We start from the raw sequence: 26194 nt of genomic DNA, 5'->3' as shown, positions 1-26194 counted from the left end.
CTTTACTTGATTGGGGAAAAGCGCACGGTGGCACACTGTGCAGATATACGTCGGCCCATGCCGAACCCTGTCCCGGAAAGAAGCGATGGTGGCTTCCATTTCTGGATCTACGAGTGCCTGCTTCAATTCCACAGAGACGTCTACTACACCATTTGCCTGATCCTGCTCAATTTCCTGACACTGGGGAATGACGCGACTATATTTATTTTTGATTTTCACAGAACAATTTAACTTGTGGCGAATACGTTGCAGCGCGTTTGAATCACGCCTGCCCTTTTTGTTTTGTAAACAGCGCCTAATATGAGAAAGCCTGAAAGCCGAATCTTTTTGGTACCTCTCTCGCACGTAATTTCTCTTTTTACTTTGAAAATATATATCCTTTCTGTACCTCTCTCGCAAGTTATGTTTTCGTTTACCATGAAAAGAGAGGTCTTTTTCGTACCTCTCTCGCAAGTATCGTTTTTGTTTACTTTGAAAAGAAAGGTCATTTCTGTACCTCTCTCGCAAGTATTGTTTTTGTTTACTTTGAAAAGAAAGGTCTTCCCTGTACCTCTCTCGCAAGTAATGTTTTTGTTTACTTTTAAAAGAAAGGTCATTTCTGTATTTTTCTCTTATGTACCTTTTCATCAATATCTTCCGCTTTTGCTGAAAAGCAAGATCGTGTTGGTATTTATCAATCAGATATTGCTGCCGTTTTGCCTTAAAAGCAGAATCACTGTTGTATCTATTCTTCTGATAGAGCTTCTTTTTTTCCTTAAAGCACAGATCACTGTGATATTTAGAATTAGATGACAGTTGTCGTTGGCACTTACGAATGTGTTGACGTTTCCTATATAAATGTTTTGCACGCTGACTTTTACTCAATTTGGAAACATCTATATTAACATGCAGCAGTTTGAGTCCTTGCTGAGGTTCCGGAATATTTTGACTGTAATTAATTTGACTTGCGTGGCTATTTGGTACAACATGTACCGCACTATGTAGCTCTTGATTTGGTACAATACCGACCACTATTTGTATCGCTTTAGTTGGGAAATCACCTAATTCAATTAGTAGCTCTTCCTTTGCCTTTGATATGGTTGTAGTAGAATCCCGATGCGTGTTAATGGAACTGCCGTCAATATGAAAAGAGACTGGCACAAACTCATATGTTGCAAACCGGCTATTTCCTTCAAAAAGCTGACGCAAATGCTCAACCAAGCCACACAAGTGAGAAAAAGTCAACATAATTGCAGTTCCGTTTGGGTGTGGCAAGCCCACTTCAGATCTGGAATGTGAATCAAATAACCCAAAGTATCCTGATCTGTCACGGAATACTGCAAAACACTCTGGATTCACAATCAAGAAAGCATGAGTGACATTTTGTGACAAGCACTCAAGCTGAGCTCTAAGAGACAATCCCAAGTCTCTTTGGGAATGACCGTCATCTATGACATAACCAACGCTGAGCTCATGCATCTGTACATTATAGACATTGGTGTCCGTCATGACTTGTTTTGGCATCTCCTCGACAGTCAAGTGATCATTCCCAAAGTTATGGTCCAAAATCAATTGCTGTTTAGCACCCACGTAAAGAGAGTCCCCGTGTTCAAGCACTCTGTCAAGTTCAAGCGAATTAAACTGCAACCCCTCAGCATGGAAGGCCAAGAAAGTGAGAGCCATACAAGTACACTGGTGGTTGCGAGAAAAACTTGAGTACCTTTCATCCATCTGTGAATGTGTGGCCCTCACGGATAGCGTGCGTTGAGGAAGTCCCACAGCAGGATCCTGAAATGATTGAAACCATTTTAATTATCTTAAATTCTAACTAATATAATTTTAAACATTTCATATGTTCATGGTTAATGTTGTGAGTATAAAAAAATTACCTCAGTCCCAGGACGACAGGGAGATGATGGTCTGGAAGTGACCTCTGCAGGGGCTGGCCTTTCCTCTGGCTGAAACGACAAGCAAACAATAATTCTTTAACACACAGCACTTGTGTGAAGAGTCACTAATTTCTGTTTGTGATTTTAAGTAAGACTTCTCAGGGCTGATAAGAATGCAATGCAAACCTGGTGCTCTCTCCGTGTGCTCTTATGGGCTGGCCGCTGTCGTCTGTGCCCTGCGGTGGATGCCTAACAAGAAAGAGCAAAAACAAATAAATAAATATATATGTATATATATATATATTTTTTTTTTTGCTTTTACTGCGAAGCATTGTTACTACAAGAATGGACAATTACCTATACTTTTTTTTTGTCATAAAGATAGATATGTAAACATAACGGGCAAACAAAAAAGGAAAACTGAAATACCTTCTTGTCCTTTGGAACCACTGGGCAGTCCTCAGGGCTGGAAAGATGAGCTGGAGACAGCTTGTCCATCGCCTCCAACATGGGTGGGCTGAACCAGAGAGGGTTCAATGGGACGTTGCACTGTAAAATAACAAAACAAACAAAGAAATAGAGAAATTGAAATTTAACATGTGCCATGGTAAAAGGCTGAATGAATCCATGATCACCATCACAAACCTGGAGAGTGCCCATCCACCCAGTGGGCCCACAGGTGACCTCAGAGTCCACAACCGAGCTGCTCTGAAATGACTAGTGACATTATTGCAACACACACATTCATAAAATTTAAGGTTTTCAAAAACATGTTAGATGGTTTTCAAAAACATGTTAGGAGGTTCTCAAAAACATGTTAGGCTTGCGTTTACCTCCTTGGCCTTCCCGACGAGTGTCCAGTCAAAAGGGTTGGAAGGCTGAGGCGCAGTGACCTCACCCTTAACAACCACTTTTGGTCTGAACACTCGAGCTGGTGGCGAACGCTGAGGAGCAGCCGGTGCAGGTGGTGCAGTCCTCTCCATCCGCAGGTTGACGGCAGCCCACAGCAACCGCGCAAGCACCGACATCCCATCGCTGTCACTGAGGTGTACCTTCCAGACATGATCAGAAAAAATATTATACATCTACAAACATACTTTTGATAGGAGGAGCACTAATAAAATGTTTGTTTGTTTTTTGCAGCAACTAATGTACTTACCCCGTCTCTACACCACAAGTGAAGATGTGACAGCGGGAAGTGGCCAGCAACAGATAGGTAGCGAATACCTACAGTAACAAAGGAAAAAACATTATTAGCTCAAGAGTCCCCCCCGCTGAGACACCAATGAAATCAGATCAGGAGGTGACTTAAAGAAAAGTAGAACTTTGTGTGTGAAAACAATTTTCAACATGGAACGTACCCATAAGTGCTGCCACCCGGTTGTACTCCTGGCGAAGAAGGTCCTGCTGGGCCAGCTCGACGTTCAGACGAGGGGGGAAGTCCAGCACAACGACCTGCACAAAGTTTAAAACTGTAAAATATACATCTGGAGCAAGATGAACTTTCATTCATATTCCATCCTTCAATATTCATTAACTGTTTAACTACGGGAAAAGGCTGAAATGTATTTTAAACAGAACATATTTGACATATGCAAGTACATACTTGAAATTTAAATGTATGATCTATATGAAGGAAATGTGTGAACTTACGTTGGGCCAGCGGCTGCAGACGGTGTGCAAGAGCTGGCCAAAGTCAGCCGCTGCCTCAGCGATGGGGCGGCCCAAGTTGTTGCTGGGAGCCAAAATGCAGACCACCTCGGGTGACCGAGGCAGAACAGCATTCAGCACCTCAGCACGCAACTCGGAGGCCCTGGCACCCGGGGTGGACATCACGGCAAACGAGAAACGTCCCTCCGGCATCTTCACAACCCCATCGGCAATGGCTCGCAGGTGGGAGTCACCAACAACCAGGACAAACTATTACAAAAGAAAAAAAAAAGTAGTAATTGAAAAAAGGAAAGAGGTAATTTAAAAAAATAGACACAAATGAAGGTTGTTAATTTGTTATAAAGGCAGAGTTGATTATAAAACATACCGTGTTGTCCTGGTTCAGTGCTGGAATGACCAGTTTGTGCCTCCGCCCAGTCACAGCTGAAACTGGCCATTCCCGAACTCTGTGGCGCCAGCCAGTGCCTCTGCCTAAAATGATGCACACACAGAATACCATGTCAAGTCTCAACTTCAATTGCTGACAATGCACAGTACAAGTACATGTTCCACTTTGAGTGTAAATGAACCTGCAAAATATTGGAATTGTTTAAAATAATCGATTGTAAAACTGCTGCAAAAGCAATTAAAATTATGACTGACCTGGTACCAGAGCCTTGGCACAAACAGGGGACACCTAAAACATAAAGCATAGACATTACACAATTGTAGGCATGTGCAGTCACCATAATGCAGAGTAAATAGCAAACATAGGTTAAATTAGTTTCAATTTAAATTGACCAGGTATTTTGTACATACAAGTGATGTTAATTCAGGCCAGGTTTATTCATGAAATTCTTAATCACAAAAGAGATTCAAGGACTTAACTGATACTTTTGTTTGTGTCTGAAATACAGTCACAATTGCTCAATTTTGCTAGAATTTTCTGATCAAATACATGAGCAGAAAGGCAGCAGATTGTACCAGATTAGATTATAGTATAAAGGAAGCATATAGAAATATGTTTTTGACAAAACAATGACATACACTGTTTAGATAGACATGAAGTCTAAAACAAAACATTAGATATTAAATATAACCGTCTTAGTTATTATTTACATCTGGTCTATGTAACTTAAAAGAAACCATGTGAAATATCTGTCTATCTATCCGGGCTCGGCATCTCACAAATTTGTGATCAATGTTAGTGAGTTCATTTTTGACATCAGTAAAATTTTTGAAATCTTGTAGAAAACAGACTTCATCACAATTAAATTCAGAATTAGTTTGACATGAATAAAGCAATGCACAAATATCGCTCAGTCATACACTCTATATTTGTCAAACTATGCCCTGGTGAAGACAATCTTGTGTTGAAACATGTTGGTAGTCCATTTTTAATAAAGGATTTTTTTACATTACTATTGAGTGTCTTGAATACACAGACTGCTTTTTACATTTTTCTGCTTGACTCTATATTTGTAGCCGGAAATAATGTGTATTGCACATTAACAAAGTTAATTGCAATTTGCCTGCTGTGGAACATACCTGGTGGGTAGCCACAGTAGAGGTATGCGGTGGGGAGCGGGCGTCCACAGTGGCGAGCCGACTGGCTGGAGCTGAAGTTCGGACTCTGGCCTTCTAAATACACATTGCAAATGTTTAGGATATTAAAAAAAAGTGTAATAGTAATAAAAAAATGATAAACTGTTGCTAAAATATGGCGTGAAACTCGTACCTTGTTCACTGGAGACTGCATCGTGGTCCCATCACTGGTGGCAGAGGGTGGGGACCGAGGCTGAAAACAAAATATACAGCACATTGAGGACCTAGCAGTGTGACTCAAAATAACTCAACACAGAATACACCACCGCCAAGTGCAGAATTGAATAGAGGCAAAGTACCTGCTGGGGTGCGATGTTTGGGCTCAGTTCCGGAGCAGCAAGGTCCAGCTTCTTCCATCGGCGCTTGGTTGCCTCGGAACGCTTCCCCTTCCGCGGCATGCTGCTACAGCAACCTTTACTGTAAGCAAAAAGAAAAGAAAAAAAACTTCCCAAGACAAAGTCAAAAGTAAACTGGCAGTAAAAAATAAAATAAATTTAAACACAACAAAATAGTAAAGTAATGATATTTGTAATGTGCTGTTGAGTGCAAGTTGAGCTGTATTTGCGTTCTAGACTCTGTGATGTAGATCTTATATATGTATTATGTTGTTTGAGGGCAAGATGGAAGCAGGTAGATGAGGTGGAAGTCCAAGGCGGTGCTGAAGGTTTGAAATCCAAGTATCACGGTCAACAGCTTTCCAATTCGCACAGTGCTCAGCGGATCGCTAAAAGATTCAAGATAAAATTTGTAGTTAATCTCAGATGTGTATGAAACATTAAAAATGTACATTGAGTCTAATGAGGCAGTGGTGTCATTGTAATAAAAATAAGAAACCGTCATCAATTGAAGTATAGTAACATCACACATTGTATAGTTCATTGATTATAAATAATGCAGAGCCTTGAATAAATCCTCAACAATAGAAAAAAATGGATCCACTATAGAATTCCTTGTTTACTTATTAACAAAGAAAACGGTATTGTAATAACATTGTTACTTTTTTTTTCTTTTAGATTAATTTCCATGAGGTGAAACGGTTTGGCAAAATGGATGGATATTCTGGATGGCCGTGAAAAAAACGATCGCTACAGAAACCAACGGTAATCTTTCAAGGGGGAAAATAAAGGCAGCTTTGACAATTTACAAATGTGTGCTGTAGTCAATCAATGAAGGTCATTTAACAGTGTAAAATACTTCCAAAATCCCTCATCGGCGCCGCTCCGCGACACGGTCGAGCAGGACACGCCACTCAACAACCGACGCCCCCCTCCCCCACCCCCACCACAACGACGACAGAATAGACAAAAACCTTACTGTATATTGTAGCAACGAGGGATATATACAATTGAGATTTAGAGCCTACTCAAACTTTTCTTTGTTTTTGTTTTCTTTTACTGCACATTAAAACCTTAAAGTGAGATCTGCTAGCTCTAGCTAGCGCTAGCAGGTGTAGTTAGCATGTAGGCTACCATGTCTAGCACTTAACTTTACCTATCTTGTTAAAACAGCAGCCGGATAACACAACGTTCAAATATGGAGGTAAATATGGTGCAAAACTAACTTGTGCAAAAAATTTGTACCTGTAGAAAAAAGTCTAAATTTGTATCTGTAAAAGTCGTGATTTGTATCTGTAAAAAAAATGTGTGCCTGTAAAAAAACAAATTTGTGTCTGTAAAAGAAATTTGTACCTGTAAAAAAAAAATGTGTATTTGTAAAACAAATTTGTATCTGTAAAAACAAATTTGTACCTGTAAAAGTCATGATTTGTAATCTGTACAAAAAAAAATTTGTACCTGTACAAAAACTATAAATTTGTATCTGTAAAAGTTGTGATTTGTACCTGTAGAAATGACAACTTGTAGTCAAAGAAGTCGCCACTAGGAGTCACAAGTGGGCTTTCTGCTGCTGTTCAGTGACGTGAGTTTTGCCCCATTTGTCGCGCTACAAATGGAGCAAAACTAATTTGTACTTGTAGAGCGCCGTGATTTGTACTCGTAAAGAAGGGGGCGGGCTCTGGTGTAATGAAGGGTTGTCTTGACCAATCAAGTGAGAAGGATTTGAGCGGATTGGAGCGCAACCTCATTGGTTTAGCGAACGACGGTGGCGGGACTCGCGGAAGGATACAAGCAGGACACATCGTCGCCAACCAACATACATATTAAGAATACTTCAGTCTCTTTTGGTTTTTGCTATGACAAGGTAAGTATTATGTTACTTCATCATTCTTTCAAATATTGACGATGGTCATCCAACCTGTTTTTATGATTAGCATCACATATTTAGCTTTCTAGCTAGCTGGCATTTGATTTCATGCTAAAGCAGTCTAGTCATTATCGTCATTTCTGGCGCCACGGACGTAATTGCATCTCATGCTTTGGAATATTGTGGCTATATGACAACAATGAACAACTAAACTACTTCATTATATGCCAAGAATGGTGCAGTGCGCTGCTCCCCTGTGTTGGTTAAAATTGTTATTTCTTGTATTAGTTAGCTGGCTAACAAACGAATTCATGTAGCTCACATATGCGCCATTGACAGGTACTGGAGGGAAGATGCACCCAATCGATGTTATGTATGTACACATTTGACTCCATAGTGTTCTTTATCTTGTTTTGCCTTCTAGAAAAATGACCGATCAGAGCAACAGCTCTTCGCTGCAGCAGCAGGTGAGCGGAATATCGCTACTGTCTTGACATTAATGGTGTGTTTTTTGTTATTATTTCTTCCTGTTTGCATAATAATGTAATCAATAATAATGCACATTACACACGACCTATACAGAGTGTCCCAAAAGTCTCTTTACAATTATAACAATTTTGAGATATTTTAAGTACCTTCATTTGTGTGAGTTTTTTTTTAAACTTAATTTAATAGACCTCTATATGGGCATCATCATTTACACCAAGCACATGAAAACGGTACTCGATTTGTTGCCATGTTTGCTGCAGGTTTACCATCCATCAACACAGTATCTGAAACAAATAAATTCAATATGAATGAATACTTTAATTAACAAACACTGGTTAAAATAAAACAAATCTGTTTAAGACATCTCAACAACTGCCTTTGTAATATATTGTTTTAAAAATTGTAAACATGTTATGGACACCCTATATTTCTCTCTAGGAACTGCTGCTGAATCTTTTACTGGCCCGACTCCATAACAGACTATCAGCTGCCCTTGGGCGTGCCCCTCTGGACCTGGACTATCTACAATTTATCATTTCACAGGACATGGTTTTACTGAGTGCACTAGCTAACCAAATTCAGATCCCTCAGCAAGTGTATGAAGCCCTTACTGATGTGCATGGTCTACTCTCTGCCCAAGATGAAATGGAGCTTCATGTAACGGTTCCTGTGGGGAGAACAAAACCTGGTTGTCCAAAAATTTTAATATGTAGGGAATATGTTTCGGAGCTCCTCAGCATAGGGCTATCTGCAGCGTACATTGCCAGACTTTTAGGAGTTTCTCGGTGGACGCTGCAGAGAAACATGAACAGCTGGGCTATGTCTGTTAGGGCCTTGTACGGTCAACTGACTAATGATGAGCTTGACAACCTGGTGTCACAAACACACCACTGCAACCCACATGCTGGGTACAGATTAATGATGGGATTGTTGCGGGCACAGGGGCATCGTGTACAGTGGCAGAGGATTCGTGCATCGATGCATAGGGTTGACACAGCAGGAATTGTGCTGAGAATGTCAGCATTGAGGTGTGTTGTTCGCAGAACATACTCTGTCCCAGGCCCAAGATCGCTGATGCATATAGACACAAACCACAAACTTATAAGGTTGGTTATGTTTTTCAAATCAAAACATATTACCTGTACATGACTTAACTATGTGCAAAAAAGTGATAATACCTAATGTTTTTCTTTATCTCAAATGTCATTGAAGGTACAATATGGTGATATTTGGAGGAATCGATGGTTTCTCAAGGAAGGTATAAATAATTGGATATTCCCTTTAAACGTCTAAACTTTTTGTCATTGAATCAGGCATTTCAATTGTGATTAGTTGTTTTTTGTTTTTGAAGACCTTCAGATTGTAGTACTAGTTTAGGATGGCTACCTCAGAAATCGGTTTCATTTTCTTTGGGAGCACCTTTGCATTTGTATTCTTCAATGGTAACATAATAGTACTGTAATACTCTTACTTACAGTCATTTTAGTTGAAAAGCTTTAATTGCACTTACAGTAACAAATCAAAACTCCATCATGTTACCTGTGACTTTATGCTAAGACTTCGCTGGCACTCTTTGTCTGAGAATTAGATTACATGTTTTCTTTGTTGACATTTTATAAAGACTCATTTCTTATGGAATCTCTTAAAACAGATGCAAGGTAGAGAATGAGATATTCTCAAGTGCCATTACACCAATTGCATTGAGTATTATTGTTGCATTTTACCTTTTTAAATATAATCCTGTTTTAACTACTACATGACTGTTAAAGGTTATTGAAATTGTATTTGTTAAGAGCTTTGAAATTGACACTTAAAATTGATATTGTTATTGTTAACGTACTTTGATCATTTGAAAATAAAAAGTACAGTTGTTTGAAGTCACAATGGGACAATTCCATTCTTCTCACATAGATAATGTATCTTGCTGTTGCAAATAATAACAGAGCCTCCACAACCCTTGCCTTCTTCAATGAAGCTGTTGAGAAGTATGGCTTACCTCAAAGGTTAGTCAGACATCATCACCTAGCCTATCCTACCCTTAATAGTGTAAATCTACCTGTTCTAACCATTGACTTGTTTTAAGGTTTTCGTTTCAGTGAAGTGTAATGCATAATTAATAGGAGTTCTCATTTTTGTTACATTTTCTTAAGGGTTCGTGGTGACCATGGGGTGGAAAATGTGGATGTAGCCCAGCTGATGTTCTCCACAAGAGGAGTTGGCAAAAACAGCTTCATTGCAGGGAAAAGTGTGCATAATCAGAGGTACTTTAGAAGACACTTCATTTTTATGGAACTACCACATTCATAACCTTGTAAGTTTACAGGGTGAGTAAAAAAAGAAAGAAAAAAAGAATACGCCAAAATCTATGCAATATTAAAAAATAATAATAACAACAACACAGAAAACTTCCGGTTAGACACATGTAAATACATTCAAATTATTCTTGTTTTTGAAGTGGTTAATGTGGCCACCACCAGCACGGGCAACATCTAGCCTATTTGAAAAAGAGAAAAGAATGAACTGAATGAAAACTTCACTTAGCAGTCGATGGCTGTAATTGGCCTGGCAGAACCTCTGTGTGTGTGATTTTATTTTTTTCTTCTTGTGGTGGTATGTTAAAGACAAAGTTTATGTTCCACCACTTCCATCAAATATCAATTACATGAAAGACCAAGTAACAGTTGCAATCAACATTGGCAACTTACGGTTGTCTTTACTGCCAGTGGTAAACACTAACACTTGTAAAACCTAAAAACTTGAAGCTATTTACGACACAAGTCCAAGCTACAGTTTTTCATTTTTGCAATATCGCATGATTTTAAATTTTCATTTGATTTGTAGCTTTATAGGATATCCCCTTGAGATGCAACATCTAATTTTCAAAGGTGACATTCCAACACATACAAATAGTAATAATGTACAAAATAAAGGTAAAGAATTCTGCTATGTTCTTTTTTTTAATCACCCTTACTTTCTCATTACTTGAAATTAATGGAATGTTTGTTTCATTTATGAAACTGCATTAATCATTTTAAACTACTTTTTTTGTTGATAACAGAAAAACAACCATTTGCCATTGAAATGCTTAAATTTAAAAGGATTTAGAACAATTCAAACATGCTCTCAAAAATGATTAAATAATTATTTGGATAGCCAAGTAGTTGATTAATTGTTGCACCCAGTTGCTTGTTTGTCCAAATATGATTCACTCTTTTACATGGTTTAAAAGGTTATCTATATGTCTTCTTTAATTAAAAAAAAGGGGGGGGGGGCACAATTACATTGACATTACAAAATTGAACGTCTTTGGCGAGATGTCTACACAGCAGTCACTTGCCTCTACTATGCTGCGTTGCACCAAATGGAGGAAGATGATCTCCTGGACCTGTCCAGCAGTGTTCACCTTTTCTGCTGCCATTATGTCTTCATTCCTCGCTTACAAGCCCAGCTTGATGTTTTTAAAGATGGCTGGGACAGTCATCCCATGAGCAGCGAGGGAAATCGTACCCCGAACCAACTGTGGCACATGGGACTGCACTATAATGTACAAGAGTCTAATGATGTTGTAAGTACTTTTAAAAAATTGGTAAGCAAAACTTACTTTAAACAGTAGACAATGAATTGTTTTTCATATCAACTACAGGATTTGAACATCCCCCTGATAAACTGGGAGAGTAGTGGCCTTGTGTCCAGCAACACCGACTCTTGTGTCTATGTGCCTGAAACTGACTGCCCTTTGACACCTCAAGAACTGGCTGGACTCCATGCTGCTGTGGATCCAGCAGGACCTTCTACACGCATGGGAGTAGACCATTATTTGGCTGCAGTGAACTACATGCACAGTATAAACTATGTGTAGGGTCTAGCCAAGCGCTTCTGGGCTGTTATTTGTTTAAAACTGCCTGCACTAAATTACATTTTATAATTTAGTGCTATATATTGTCTTTTCGTACAAATTGACAATGAACTGTAATAAGAACCTATCTAGCAAAACATCAGAACTACATTATTTAAAGTAATGAAATAAAGATTTTGATCTATACCAAACCAAAACCAGTATCAGTTGTGGCGATGCAGTTCTTTAAATGGTCACTGAATTCTGTGTAATGGCTGTAGTGGCCAGGTAACTTTAAGTTTTGGAAGCATGTAGAAGACGTGGGATGTTCCGCTCTCACCACCTCCACTTTCATATCTGGCATGGGTATCTCCCATCCCACCCAGAACTTCAGGAGTCTTTTAAGATTCTCTTGAGACCCTAAAAAAAAGGAGAAAAAAAGTGGAATTAAGCTGTGCATGCTATTAAGTAACAATAATCAATTAGATAACTGTTTTTATAATTTAATTTATGTATTTTTTTGAGAAAAAAACAGGTTCTGCAACATCTGGGAAAAAAAGTGATCCCTGCTAGAGGATGATCATTTAAGAAAATCAAATCACAGATGTATCTATAAATTAAAATTCTGCCTTGTAGCAATATGTGTATGCTTATGCTTAATACTCATAATACAACTTGTGTTCATAAACAAGAAAAAATGGTTAAAAAAAAACTTGATTTTCAACCACATTTGAAAATCTGCATTTATGCATTACAAAATGTGCACAAATATCAACATGTAATTTACCTGTCCTCACAAACTGACGCAAGTACCCCATTATTCTACATCTACAGTCAACGGAGTAACCATCTTCATCGTCCAACCCAGATTCCTCAGGCCATTTGATTAGGTCCAAAACAACCTAGGACAGCAAATGAGACAATCATTATGGCACCATAGTTGGCATTGAACCAATTCATTCTATTTTACAATTTTCTCTCTAATTTATACATATGGTCAATCCACACATGGGTGTTAATTGTGTGAAGGCTGATGTTGTGGTCTCAACAGCCTAACAATGAAATGTGTATCCTGCTGAGGAGAACATGTGATTGTTGATTTCTCATCAGACTTTGTTCAAGGTTGGAATTGTTCACTGAAAATGATTCCAAATCAAAATTTCCTTGGAACAAGGAAAAAACATTAAAAATGTTTGCATAACTGAACATATGATGACGAATATTCAATAATATAACCCTAACCCTAAGCAAACACTCTCCCTCTCATTTGGATATGGGCTTAAAGGTTGTATCTAACTGTGCGTCAAAGGTTTGCATGCAAGGGACTGTGCATGTAGCGAGTTTTTCTTTGTTGTCAGTTTTTAATTATTATTTATTCTAAGGTTGCAAAGATGTTCTCAAGACACTTGCAAAGTATATTTACGGCACCAAACATTCTATGTAAATCGCAAAGGAATAATGAACATGTTGAAATTTCTTTGCGAGTGTCTGCCACACAGCGGCCGAAATGAGTTTCTTCCGTTGGGTGTCCGGGCTTTCCCTTAAGAGATTTGGTGAGAAGCTCAGTCATCCGGGAGGGACTCAGGGTCGAGCCGCTGTTCCTCCGCGTGGAAAGGAGCCAGTTAAGGGGGCTCGGGTATCTGGTTCGGAAGCCTCCTGGACGCCTTCCTGGAGAGGTGTTCCGGGCATGTCCCACCGGCGGCAGACCCCGGGGACGACCCAGGACATGCTGGAGAGACTATGTCTCTGGGCTGGCCTGGGAACGCCTTGGGATCCAGCCGGAGGAACTGGTTCAAGTGGCTGAGGAGGTCTGGGCTTCCCTCCTAAAGCTGCTGCCCCCGTGAATCCGACTCCGGATTAGCGGTAATAAATGGATGGATGGGTGGTGGGTCTGGCAAACATCTTTGCAACCTTGAACTAACCCTAATGAAAAAATAAATATTTTTTTGTTTTGCCAGACTGTCGTCACATCAAAATTGATATAGCTCCTTTCATACATTACATTGCAACTCAAAAGCGTTGAGTGAGTAAAACATCCATAGTACAGCACAAAGAAAACCCTAACCTTCCCCCCAACATGCCCATGAGCAGGCTCACTCAAACTCGCACAACCTTTAAAAAAAAAAAAAAAAAAGGTATTTATTTAACCCAAGTGTAATTAAGTTATCTGGTCAATCTTGACCTAATGAATTCCGTTTGCATTCCCATAAATTCCAGTTAATTTCCATGCAAAAAATTTTATTTTGAAAATTACAGACATTTTAGAATCCTAGACATGCTTCATTGAATACCTCCACACTGCACTCAGACTTTGTTTCTGTTGGAAAAACTGATGCCACTGCATCGGGTCGAGACTCCAATAACAGCATAATGAGGGTTTCTTTTAGTCCTTGCTTCAGCTGTTTGAGTTGGCGGGAGTTTCGGCCGAGCACCCTAAAGTATCACAGGGGTGAGTGAGGTATGGATGAAGGGACTCCAAGTAAATATATACATGCAGTAAATTCAATTCAATTATTACTCTGTGCACATTCAAACACTGGTCTGTATATATTGCTGTACAGCCGATCGCCCATACACACCATGCAAGCCATTGAAGCCACAGGGCGACCATCTTACCTCTCCCATCCTGAGAGAAGACTACTATATATACTATAGGTATACATACAGATTAGACATATACAGCTCCTAGGCTCTTAGTGTCGGGCCGGGAGGCAGGTGTGGCAAGGTGGTCACAATTTTTTTAACAAGTGGACACTGGACAGTATGTGCTGCTTTGACGACCCCTTTTTTCTTTTATCGCTCAGTTCTTTAGACCCCAATATTAGATTTGGCAGAGGCATCTTTTGTTGAGTTAGTTATAATTCATTTATTAAAAAATTTACAATTTTCCTCCTACAACCCTCATTAAGCATATAATGTATACATGTATTTAAGGCAAGTTGTAAAATGTCTGAAGTCCTCTTGTTTATGTTTAATAAATTTATAAACATCGTAAATCAAATGTTCTCCAATTTCAATACGGTAAATATATTCGAGGATCGTGTGTGACATAATGTTCATTGTGACATATTGTGATGGCTGCGAGATATCAGGAGGGTATAATTTGATGCTCAAAGCCTGGTTTCCAGTTGATGCTGACAGGGTAGATTTGTTATTTGGAGAGGATTTAAAAAACGAAGAAATCGAGTTTGTGCAATAACTATAAAAAAACACTAAGTCATATTTCTTTTTCAGTCTTATTCAGGTGTTCCAAAGCATGATCAACAGCCACCCTGACTTGTTCGTCGCCTTGAAATGGGCGATATTGTTTTACGTCTCATCTATACAGCGCGACTGAGCCCGCTATCATTTTCTGTCACACAACCAACCGCGCATGCGCAAACATTTTTCATCAAAGATCCTCCTATAGGATTGTGTTAGAGTAGACAATATTAAGTATTGTACTCTTTGCGTGTTCAATTAACTGAATGGTGAGATCCTGGTGAAGAAGTCCCCTTGCAAAGGTGAATATTTTTCAGAAGCTTCTGATCACACAATTGAAGTCACCCAAGCAGTGCTCTGTTCAAATGTGTCTTCTCTCCAGCCCACATCATTATTTATTCAAAAGAGGGTTCATAGAAAAGTCAGCCCACAACACACCTGGTTACAACTGAATGAATACAAGAGAATCCGTTCCCATGGGTATAAATCAGATTAGAAAAAATACAATAACAATAAGCCTGACTCCCTTCCGACACAGCAGAATCCGGCCCTCCCATTTAGAGATAGCGAATGAATAGACAGACCTGTTGCTCTTTCTCATGAAAGTAACACAGATAAGAATATATTTCTATTCATTCAGCCATACTGAGTTAACATAATTATACCTACATCTACACAGCTATAACTAATTACAAAATGGTTAAAATATAAAGTAAAACAGTAAAAATGTATACAAAGTTAACAATTGTATGCCGAGAAACATTTATTGAGAGTAGTAATATGGAATTGGCCTATCGGCTATCCAGTTACATATACAGAGGTAATGTGTAAAATGTACATTTATCAAAGCATGATATACTGTTAGATAGGAGACACTTAAGTAGGACAACTTTTGATGGATATAACGCTAGTCAGCCACACTTACTGCATGCTGAAGTAGATTGTGAAGGAGCCAGGTGCTGTTACTAGCCGTTAATATAGGCATGTCCCATGCCAATGCCAGGTCATTAACAGCCGTTGTCTGACACTCATTGAGTCCTCTTTTTTCACTTGTTTCTTCCTTTCCAGCAGATTCTTGATTCTCAAACAGCTTTAAAAAGAAAATACCGCACATTTATTTCCAATAAATTACATTTAAAAAGTAAAAGTATAGTCCATATTTTTTCATTGAATGACAATGTTTTCCAATGGATAACCTTGCACTTTACCGTACTTACCGGGCGTATGGTCTCCCTGATGTCCATGTCTGCCACATCTTCTAACATGATTGTCGCTGTCTGTGGTGATTTACCAAGCAACACATGAATTACTGCTGGGCTAATACCTAACAGACAAGGGCCCCCATGAAGGAAAGAATGCCCAATCATTCTTCCTGCCATGACAAACAGGTCATTCTGTGCAAATACTTGGGAAGTGGCAGGAATTAAATGATCTGGTTGGCCTTCAAACAGCACAGTGCCGCATGCGGTTCCTATAAAAAATTTAAAAAAATGTTAATGGGGTTTGCCATTTTATGTTCAATACGGTTATAATAACCACATGATTGCAATTTCCTGCCTATGATTGTGTATTAATCTTTAGATTGACAGATTTGTCATGTGTTATGGCTATGCTGTCTGTTGTTAGTTATTCATAGTATAGCTGAATGATAACTTGTATTTGCTGAATGATTAATTTACAATAATTTGCAATATAATCACTGACCATAACTAAAGCTGTCTGCCAGGATGGTGCACGTAATTCCTTCATAAGATCATGAGTCAATTATCTAACATTTATGTTCTATTTTGCCTTGCAACTTAAACAAACAAACTTTAGTGGAGTTGGGCCAGTGTCTTTAGGATTCTTTAAGACCTACCGCAATCAAGTTTGAAACCATGTTGTAACTTGTGCATTATCATACTGAAGAAGTGTCTGTTAACCCCTTCTCCAATGGCCACATCTCCTAAAAACACAAGCAATCACATCCATCTTTCAGGTCATGGGTTTTCTGGCCTTCAAATTTGTATTTTTCATGTTTTCATATGTTCATGTGGGATTGCTGTTGTTACAGCATTGTACTCCCACAATAAAAATATTCATGCAACATGCAACATGGACCACTTTCGTGTCATTACGTATTTTGAATGACTGCCGTAGCCACAGTACAGTGATGCGAAGATAACTGTCCTTCTGGCAGCACTTGTACGACGCCTTCAGCCACATCTCCATGCAAATGCATCAGTTTCCAGGGAGATAGGCTACTCAAGCTAGCTGTCTTAGCGGTTGTTCATAGAAAGCTTTAAGTGTGAACTTAAAAAAGAAAAGAAAAAAAAATAAGTTTAACAAGTACATTACTACATTATTGTAATTTTGGTGCTCATGCGCACTAACATGCTACTTATCTGCACCCCTACAAATATATAAAAAGCAAAACATGTTACGAATACAATACTCAAAAACAACATGTTTGAATTGAGGTTTGTTTACAGCACCTTTTAGTTTAGCTTGAAATGGTTTGGCCCAATCTATATTGGGAGTCTTGTAAAAAGTGAGGATTCTGGCTTCCTGGTCCATTACGTCTTCTCCAATGTCTATTATTATTTTTAGGTATGGCTTATCTTCATTGGTTTGCAGACACTGCCTTCTGTACTGGTCAGCTGCTAATTCCGGATCCACTACGTTTTGCCATGCTGTAGTAACACACAAAAAATAGAAGAAAACAACTGTTTATTATAATTGAAGTTGTAATTTAAAAAGTAATGAATTGCACAACATTCACTACTCTACAAATTGTGCCTATAACCAATTTGTAGAATAAACAAAGACATATGCAAGTCTATGACAAACTCAATAATTGTAATTCGATTTTTGGTGAGATGGAAAAAAAATTACAGCACTGTAATGAATATTGGCATTTTAACATCTTTCAATGTGATTGTTTTTCTTAACTTTCACCAAACATGTCATTATTTATTCATAAATTTTTTTAGACAAATACTAACGCATCTCATCCATTTCATCAGGTCTGGACTGTAAAAGGGTATTGTCTGTTGAGAGGGTCGCTGTTGATGTCGTTATATCAGGTGATGAGCAGATAACTGATGCACCAGTGCTGCTTTGAGTCATGTGGTCACTCGGCATATATGATTGTGCAGAAGTGGAGCTACCACATGGAAATCTTGAAAAAGATTGAATGAACACACGTTTTAGCACACATATTAAGAAAAAAAACAAACATTTTATACAGTTTGATTATCACACTTGCATCATCCAAAAAAGAAAACTCATACACAGTGGTCATGTGTCAAATTATGTACAATTTTATATCTTGAAAATGTACCTGACGATTTACATGAAGAAATTTACGCTTTATTTATATATTTTTTATTTTTTTCTTAAAGAGCTCAGTATTGTTCATTCGGAAATGTCATCATCATTGCTCTTTATTTATTTTTATTTATTTTTATTTTTTTATTTTGTTTGTGTGTGTGTGTGGGTGAGTATGTGTATGTGCGTGCGTGCGTGTATTTGTTAGCTCACCAAAAAAACTATTAGAAAAAATCTCATACCGTTCACCTAAACCGAACACCGCCGTCAGGAGACCCGAGGGGACCAAAGAAAACCAAGGAAGGTGAAATCCAGCACCGACCAGGCACCACCCACCAGAACTCCTCCCCAACCCAAGAAACATCCAGACCCCAACAAATCCAAAAAACATAAAATCAGGGAGGCCTCAAGAGACCGAAGGAGAGACCGAGAAAAGGAAGGAAGGACAGACGAAGCCGAGTGAGATCCACAGACACCAGCCTCCACCGATTCAATGACCTGAGGAGGAAACAGATTGTGTCTGAGTTTCGGTAGATGCTGGTGTGGTGGATCTGGCATGCTTGAAAATCTCCACCAAAGAGGGGAGCCGTTGACCCCTGCCGGAACAGAGCAAGCGCAACACCTCAGGGCCCCCCAGGCCGCGGCAGCGCCAAAGGACGACCCCCGGGCCCCGCCAGGACCACCGGCCGAAGAGCAATCCCAGGAGCAGGAGCACCCCCCGCCCCAACACGGCCCGCGCCCCCGACCCAACGCAGCAGAACGGGGCACTGCAGGCCCGCCAGGCACCCCACCGGCCCCCAACCCCCGCACCCCCCACGAACCCCCGCCCCCCCATCCACCCCGCCACCCACCCCAACCCAGCCCCAGCCGCCCCCAGGTCCCCAATCCCCCAGACACCCCACCACCCCCACACCCCGCAACCCCCACCACCGCCCCCCCCAACAAAGCCCCCCCCCCCCCGACCCCACCCCGACCAACCGGCAGCCCCCCAACCCCCGACCCCCAGCCCCCGGGGACCACCCGCACCCAGGCACCGGCGCCGAAGAGGGGCCGGACAGCGGAGCGGAGAGGGCAGCCGCGCCCACCCCACCCCCCGCCGTGTGGAGGGACGGAACACCGGGGGCAGAAGGAGGAGATGGGGGCACCGGAGGGCGGCCGACACCCCCGAACCCCAGGCCCAGCGGGGGAAGGCCCCGGTCGTCACCCCAGCGTTCTTTGTGAAAGTTAACCCCTGTTACTGAGTCCGCCAGCTCGCCGACCCCCGACTAAGGGGAAATTTACGCTTTACATTTCAAGCACCATTATAAGTAATAAATTAATTGTAGTATTTTGTGCATATTCTCATGCAGTTTTGATATCTCTATATTTACGTCTGTCATACCTGTCACCACATGAACTTGCATGGTATGCAACAATTTCCGCAGGAAATATATTTCCACAAATTGGACAGGAGTCCTAAAAGTACCAAGCATATAGAGACATGGTTTCATAAAGTAGAAGTAACATAACTGTTGAATACAATATAGAACAAAGTATAGCAGATCATGACATTTGAATAAACACACTACTGTTACACAAATACACGGATTGCTTACCTCACTAATTACTTCTAAATCATGTTCTGCTGTCGGGACCGTTTCGTCTTCACAATCATCCTTCGTCTATGGAAAATATGGAATCAAATGAATAGAATTTTCATAAGACAAACTTGACAGTTCCACCGAAAAAGCCAAATGTTCATAGACAGGTGCCTGTGACAGGAGTTTAAAAAAGAAGTAATTTGACAAAAAAATTGCTATGCTTAAAATGACTTTTATCTGTTAACCCTGTGATTTTTAACAAGTGTGCGGTGAGAAATCGTCAGGTTTTCTAGTGGAAAATAATCAAATGTCAATTACTAGTTAATAAAAAAAAAAGTATATTTTTTTATTGATTTATAGCAACCAGCACGTATAGTAGCAGATATGGGCAACATGCCACGGACTTCCAACTTCTGTAACGCTGCTCAATTGAACGTTGCCGTTGATAGGTGTGAGTGTGTAGGCCAGGGTGTCTCAGTTCTCCAAAGCACTTCGGAGAACTGAAACACCCTACACACGAAAACAGCATAGGTGTCTGACTTACTCAATGCTGACTGAAAAAGAAGTGGGTATACTCAGTATACCCGCGTATACCCTGGACTTCACCACTGGGTGTTATCAAGGGCTTAAAGTTTTTAAAAAAATCCTGAGCCTGAACTTTTCCAGGGAGCGGTGGTGCAGTGTCCAACATGCCGATTCGTTGTTCGACCGGCATCAAGCCATTACTATTTGATTTGTCGCCGTGGATGGAATGGGCATTTGGGAAACTCATTAAATTCCCAATTGGCCAGTCCTCCCCAAGCGTCAGGTCATCTCTTTCATTATCCATTTATATTATGTATGGTACAGTATAGCATCCCCTCTAGTGCTGCAGCTATCAAATATTTAGGTATACAAACATCATATGGAAAATTCTATTGAATAATCAGGTATTTGGATTAAATATAAATATTTTCGCACGGTGAAAGAACAATTATGAATAAAGAAGACAATAAAAATATATTCCCACTTACTAATGATCGACCAACTTTCATTTCTAGATAATCAACTTTTTTGTTTTACTTAAATTTAAATTGTGCTTAACAGCACATTATTTTCCTCTCTAGAAAGTTTGGGAGATTTTACAAAAATCTCTCCCCATGGAAAAGAACTTCCGTTAAATATTAGGACACTTTCATCTGTACCCACTCTTAAAACACACTTACTTACCTACTTTTTTTTCATTTAATTGACTTATTCATTTACCCGTTTAAGATAATTATTGATTTTTTTGGTGATATTTTTGTTTTACCTCTCTTTACACACTTTTATATCCGCTGTCGCACACACTTGTTTTTCCCACGGACTCTTAGAAACAACCCCCAAACACTTCCACCTTGCCAGCGCTTCTGCAGAGCGTGAGAGCGTGCAAACGCCTGACGTCACGCTCAAGGTGAAACCTTACGTTTCCGTCCCGAAACCGTCATCATTATTTGACAAAACAGGAAAAATAGGGGCAACAGCCATTGTGCCACAGTAGTGCCTCCTGTCCTTTAACATTTTTCTTAAGCATGTGTGGGTGAAAAATATGGTTGTTTTAACACTCCAAAATTTGACATGCGCCTTTAAGTTACGTGAACTTCCTGCCACGCATATTCAGCCAACATTCAGCCAGTCACGAATGTACGTATGGATGTAGGCCGTGTGCCTCACAATGAACTGAAATAATAAGTAGAGCCATTATCATTGGCCAGTAAAGGAGTAGTCAAATACAACAAAAATCAAACCAAGTGCAGAGTAGACTGAGCTTTGCACTATATTAGAGCTGGGTACGAAAAGATAGCCCTTAGACTACAAAGATAAAGGGAAAAAATGCTACCACAGCTGAGCAAATGTAATAATTTGATTTTATCTATTAGGGAAACATTTGTAAAGACAACTTACATGAGCTCTACAGGACTCAATGTGGACCTGGATCAGGGGCAATGGAACCATCTGGCCACAGGTCATGCATCCATTTTTGGGCATTTTGTTGAACTCAGCAGCATCATACGGCAGTGGGGTAGTATCTATTTCTTCTTGAAGAGGGACAATGTACAGCACATTTTTCCCATTGTTCGAAGCAGTTTTGAGAGATTTGGCAGTGTATCTTTGTGAACCTTGAGCCACAGGATTTAATCTTCTTTGTCCACCGCCTCCTTAAAAAGTAAGAAAAACAAACAAAGAAACTGTCATGTCTGGGAAGATCTGGTTTTGGTTGAGGGTCCCGATTGGTCCTGAGTGGGTTCCAGCCTTTCCGCGGGTTGACCAATCCGGGCCCTCGGCCACTTGTGCCTGGCCCCAGGTGTGGCGAGTTACCCAATTAGTGTGGGTGTATTTAGTTCCCGGGTGGTGATCAGTCGGCGTGCGATCATTGCCGCTTGTCACGGTCACCACCGGAGTTCTGGCTGTCAGTTTGATTTTGTAACTTTTCAGTTTGTTGTTTAGTTAGCATTAACCAGTACCCTGGTTAGTGTTTTCTGAAAAATAAAGCACGCCAGTCTCGCTCCTGCTGTGGTTCTCCTGCCTCCCTGCATTTTGGGTCCTCCACTTCACACGCCGACAGACACCACACCGCCCCGTGACCACACCGTAACAGAAACTATACAAATTTGAAGGACTTTCATCAACAAACAAAATATACCACCATAACCTTTTCAGATATTCACAAAAAATATATATATTTGTGATATGCCGCAAACTATCGGTAGTTTGCAATTCCACTGATCACAAACAGTTGTGGCGATTACTTGACTACTTAGATCATGTTCAGAATAATAACGCATCACCAACTTGCTGCAGTTAAATAACCATCATTACTTTACAGCTTCAATTCGTTGGTGTATGCACATAATTATAATAAAGACAATTACTATGATGGTTAAATTTGCAGCTTGTAACAGCATTCCAGACATTAATAAATAAAATGTTACACTCACAATTAATTCAACTACGCAAAGTTGCAATAATACTAGGAAACCATTCTGTGGCATTAGTAGGCATAATTTAGAAGTATTAAATTGATCAACAAAATTAAAAAAAGAGGTATGTACCTGAAAGGGGGGGATTTTCAAAGATTATGAGTTTCTGCTGAGGCCTTGTGACAAATATGTCATGTTTTGTAACTTTCAGTGTTTTCATTGACAATTGTGATGCTACGTCAAAATGGCAGTCATATACTGCATATGGTTTGGAGTCAGATTTATCCCACTGGGAGTGACCCAGTTCTGGCCTAAAAGCGTTAGAGGCAAATGTAAACAGCAAAGATTGCTGATTACAGTAATTTATTTGTTCTGGTTAATACAGTCATTCCAAAACACATTGTGTCACGTGAACATATTATATCATGTATTTACTGTGCATTTTCCTTGAACGCTTTGAGGTCGGAACTGACAATCTAAGTGGGATAAATCCGATTTTCCACTTTCCTCAAGTGCAGAAATTATCGTTGGTGAAATGAAGCTTTCCACTCGTTGAAAAGTATTAGACTTTGGATCGTCGTAATTTGATTTGTGAGGATTGTTTTGTTTTGAGAACGTGAAAAACTATAATTTTAACAATATGCCTGCTTTGTATGCTTGTCACGTTGTTGTCACGGTGTTACATTGTGGAAATATAAGAGATGCCAGAACTTCGGAATTGTCAATTTGAGTTCGTAAACGGAGAAAGTTGTGAGCAAGCATGTGTGTTCCTGTTTTGATGTTAACTACGGGCGTACAGTAGCTTTGTTTTAGCTGTTAAAAAACACGAGTTAACTGACTAATGTTTACATTACACGTGGCAGTGTGTTAGCGCACCAAACAGGACATCGTGTACCATTACATCAAACACACATGACAACCTGTGTGTGCTCAGGCTATCTTACTGACACGAATGTACCAATGGATTCAGGCATCATCCGCAACGTGCTTTTCTTTTTATATATCACATTTGATAATGCAATTAATTGTCCATGTAGTCATGATTAACCAACTTATCTTAATTTGCAACAACTGGCAGCGTTGAACCTGAACAAGTTAAACGAACAAAAGCCCATTAATGCATGTATATTGCTGCCCGATGCACACTTAAGTTAGTGTGGTTAATTTTGGCATCTGAGAATGGCAGTTCATTTTCATTATACACGGCCAGGTTTCACTAGACATCAATGAGAAAAGCTGTAAACAAGGCTTCAGATGAAGGGGACCAAATGCCTTATTTGGCAACCACAGCCTCGAAGTGTCACACTGTCGGATAATTTAGAGCTTGGTATAAAAAACAAAATTAAATCAAAGAAAATTGAAGTATGTATTGTTAGAGTTTACAATATTTGTATTCTACTCTTTGCGTGTTCAATTAACTGAATGGTGAGATTCTGTCCCTTTGCAAAGGTATTATAATTATCAGAAGCTTCTGATCACACAAATGAAGTCACCCAAGCAGTGTTCTGTTCAAAAGTGTGTGTCCCTCCTTCTCCTGCACATCATTATTTATTGAAAAGTGGGTGAATACGAAAAGTCTCCTCTCCCCTCCCATTCATAAAAAGGCAGAAGTTCCCAGGAATACAAATCAGATTAGACCTAAACAATAATAAGTCAGCCTGTCCTTGGACTCGACCGACTGAGACTGGTACAAACTCTACTCCCTCTTTCCCAGGCAAGAGAGACAGATAAGAATACAATAGACAATACTATTCATTGAGCTACACAGCTATAACTAAATCCAAAACGGCTAAAATATAAATTGAAACTGAAAAACAATGTTAATAATTCAACAGTATCCAATGAAGAACCATACCTGTAACTTTTTTAAGAAACCAGCCACCTTGTAAATCTCGCATCCTGGGATATTCTTCTTGGAGCAGTCTGCTTATCTGAAAGTAGTAAGCAAGTGCTGCTGACATAGTTAATTGTTATATGTATAAATTTTCATAAAACTTTGTTAGCTGCAAATGAAAATTAACAGTTTTGCGATATGGTGGAAAATTCAAATGACGGTATCGGGAGGGTAACCAAACAGACCGACCGACATCTTAAGATTATAATTCGTTGTCCGTTTGACAGAGGGAGTCAATGCGCACAAGGATCAGAATTAATTTATTTATTTGCAGTAATTGCGGAGCAGTTTTGCGTATCATGACTTCATTTGAGGAGCAAATTTCTTTTTTCCTCTCCTTTTTTTTTCTTTCTTTAAGGAGCGAATTTAGAATTTTGTGGAGCAATTTCTTTTTTCTTTTTGTACCCGGTTAATTCCAGGGACGCTTAGCCTGGCCGAGGGTCAAGAAAAGCCTGGCGGCTCGCCGCTCTATTAAAATGCTGGGGAAAACACTGGTTTCCATTTAGTCTTTTCACGATACCGAAATTTTGACTTTGATACTAAAACCTGCATAAAATACCTCAATGCCGGTACTGAAACGCTAGACAAAACTCTAAAACATCAGCAAAAGCAGCAAAATTAAAACTGGCTAAAGAACTTCAAATTATTTTTACTTATTATTAATTTGAAATATTGGGATGTATACATGTTAAATTTATGTACATACGGTATATATTTATGTTTATACTGTATGTGCTTTCACATTGCATTCTGTATTCTTGAAGTGCTATATTTGACTGCATTTGATGTCATCCGTTTTAAAAATTGGCAATAGTGGCACTCCAATAACTCAATGTAACGTTGCTTGATTGTTCGTGCATGTCTCGGCTCTTCTCCATTTCGCTCCTAATTAGTCGAATGCATCATCAAATACTACAAATTGGGAACAAAATAATTCAAACTCCACTTATTTTTAAGGGAAGTGTCAAAAATACGTCACAACCTGTGTCTGTTGCTCTGTCAGTCGTCTGAGCTTTTACTATGCATAAGTGTGATATCCTACTGTGTGCCTGTTCATTGAACGCACCGTGCCTAAGTCCACTGAAGGAATGATTGCTGCTTTTTCTTCTGCTTCTTCACGAAAAACATTTGCTCTTGTCACAAAACCTTTCTAAAACTGAAAATTGAAAACCACACGTGTTCTTCGTGTGCTGATTGAAAACATGCGTAGGCAATGCCAATGCTGTTGCATAGCTTACGTGGACGTCCAGCGAGCACTACACTTAATAAGCTTAATTAGCGCTTCATGCTTCTCCACGAGGAGTGCACGTCCAGCAAGCGCTTCAGTGCGTGAAGCTATCTTCCTGCGCCCTCTCGCACACACGCTAAAAGAGGCGTGTCGCTTACTTAAGGCGTTTTCCACATATCGGTAGATAGAAAACAAGAGTTGGCGGGTTGTCTCGTATTTTTTTTTTTAAGTACCGGTACTAAGAAAAAAATTATACCGAGCCGTTTTTGACACCAAAACATAAAGGTACGGTACTGGCACCGGTATCCCGTGCAACACTATTTTCATTACACTTTTGCGAAATACTTGTATTTAGACATGTCTCAAAAACCATGGGAAAGCAAATTTTTTGGGC

At 39.7% G+C, this 26194-nt stretch overlaps 1 long non-coding RNA gene across 1 annotated transcript; it reads right to left on the bottom strand.

Annotated features, from left to right (window-relative positions):
* Positions 1–1867: 1867 nt before the first annotated feature.
* On the bottom strand, positions 1868–2660 carry LOC147155385 (uncharacterized). The gene is made up of 4 exons (XR_015092261.1): positions 2514–2660; positions 2298–2417; positions 2055–2117; positions 1868–1937 (listed from the first exon to the last, which is right to left on the bottom strand). It is a non-coding gene; the product is annotated as an uncharacterized LOC147155385 (long non-coding RNA).
* Positions 2661–26194: the final 23534 nt, after the last annotated feature.

Source organism: Leptonotus elevatus, chromosome 22, assembly GCF_054856555.1.
Source record: "Leptonotus elevatus isolate MCC_2025b chromosome 22, RoL_Lele_1.0, whole genome shotgun sequence".
NCBI lineage: Eukaryota > Metazoa > Chordata > Actinopteri > Syngnathiformes > Syngnathidae > Leptonotus > Leptonotus elevatus.
This window is presented reverse-complemented; position numbering and strand designations above follow the sequence as displayed.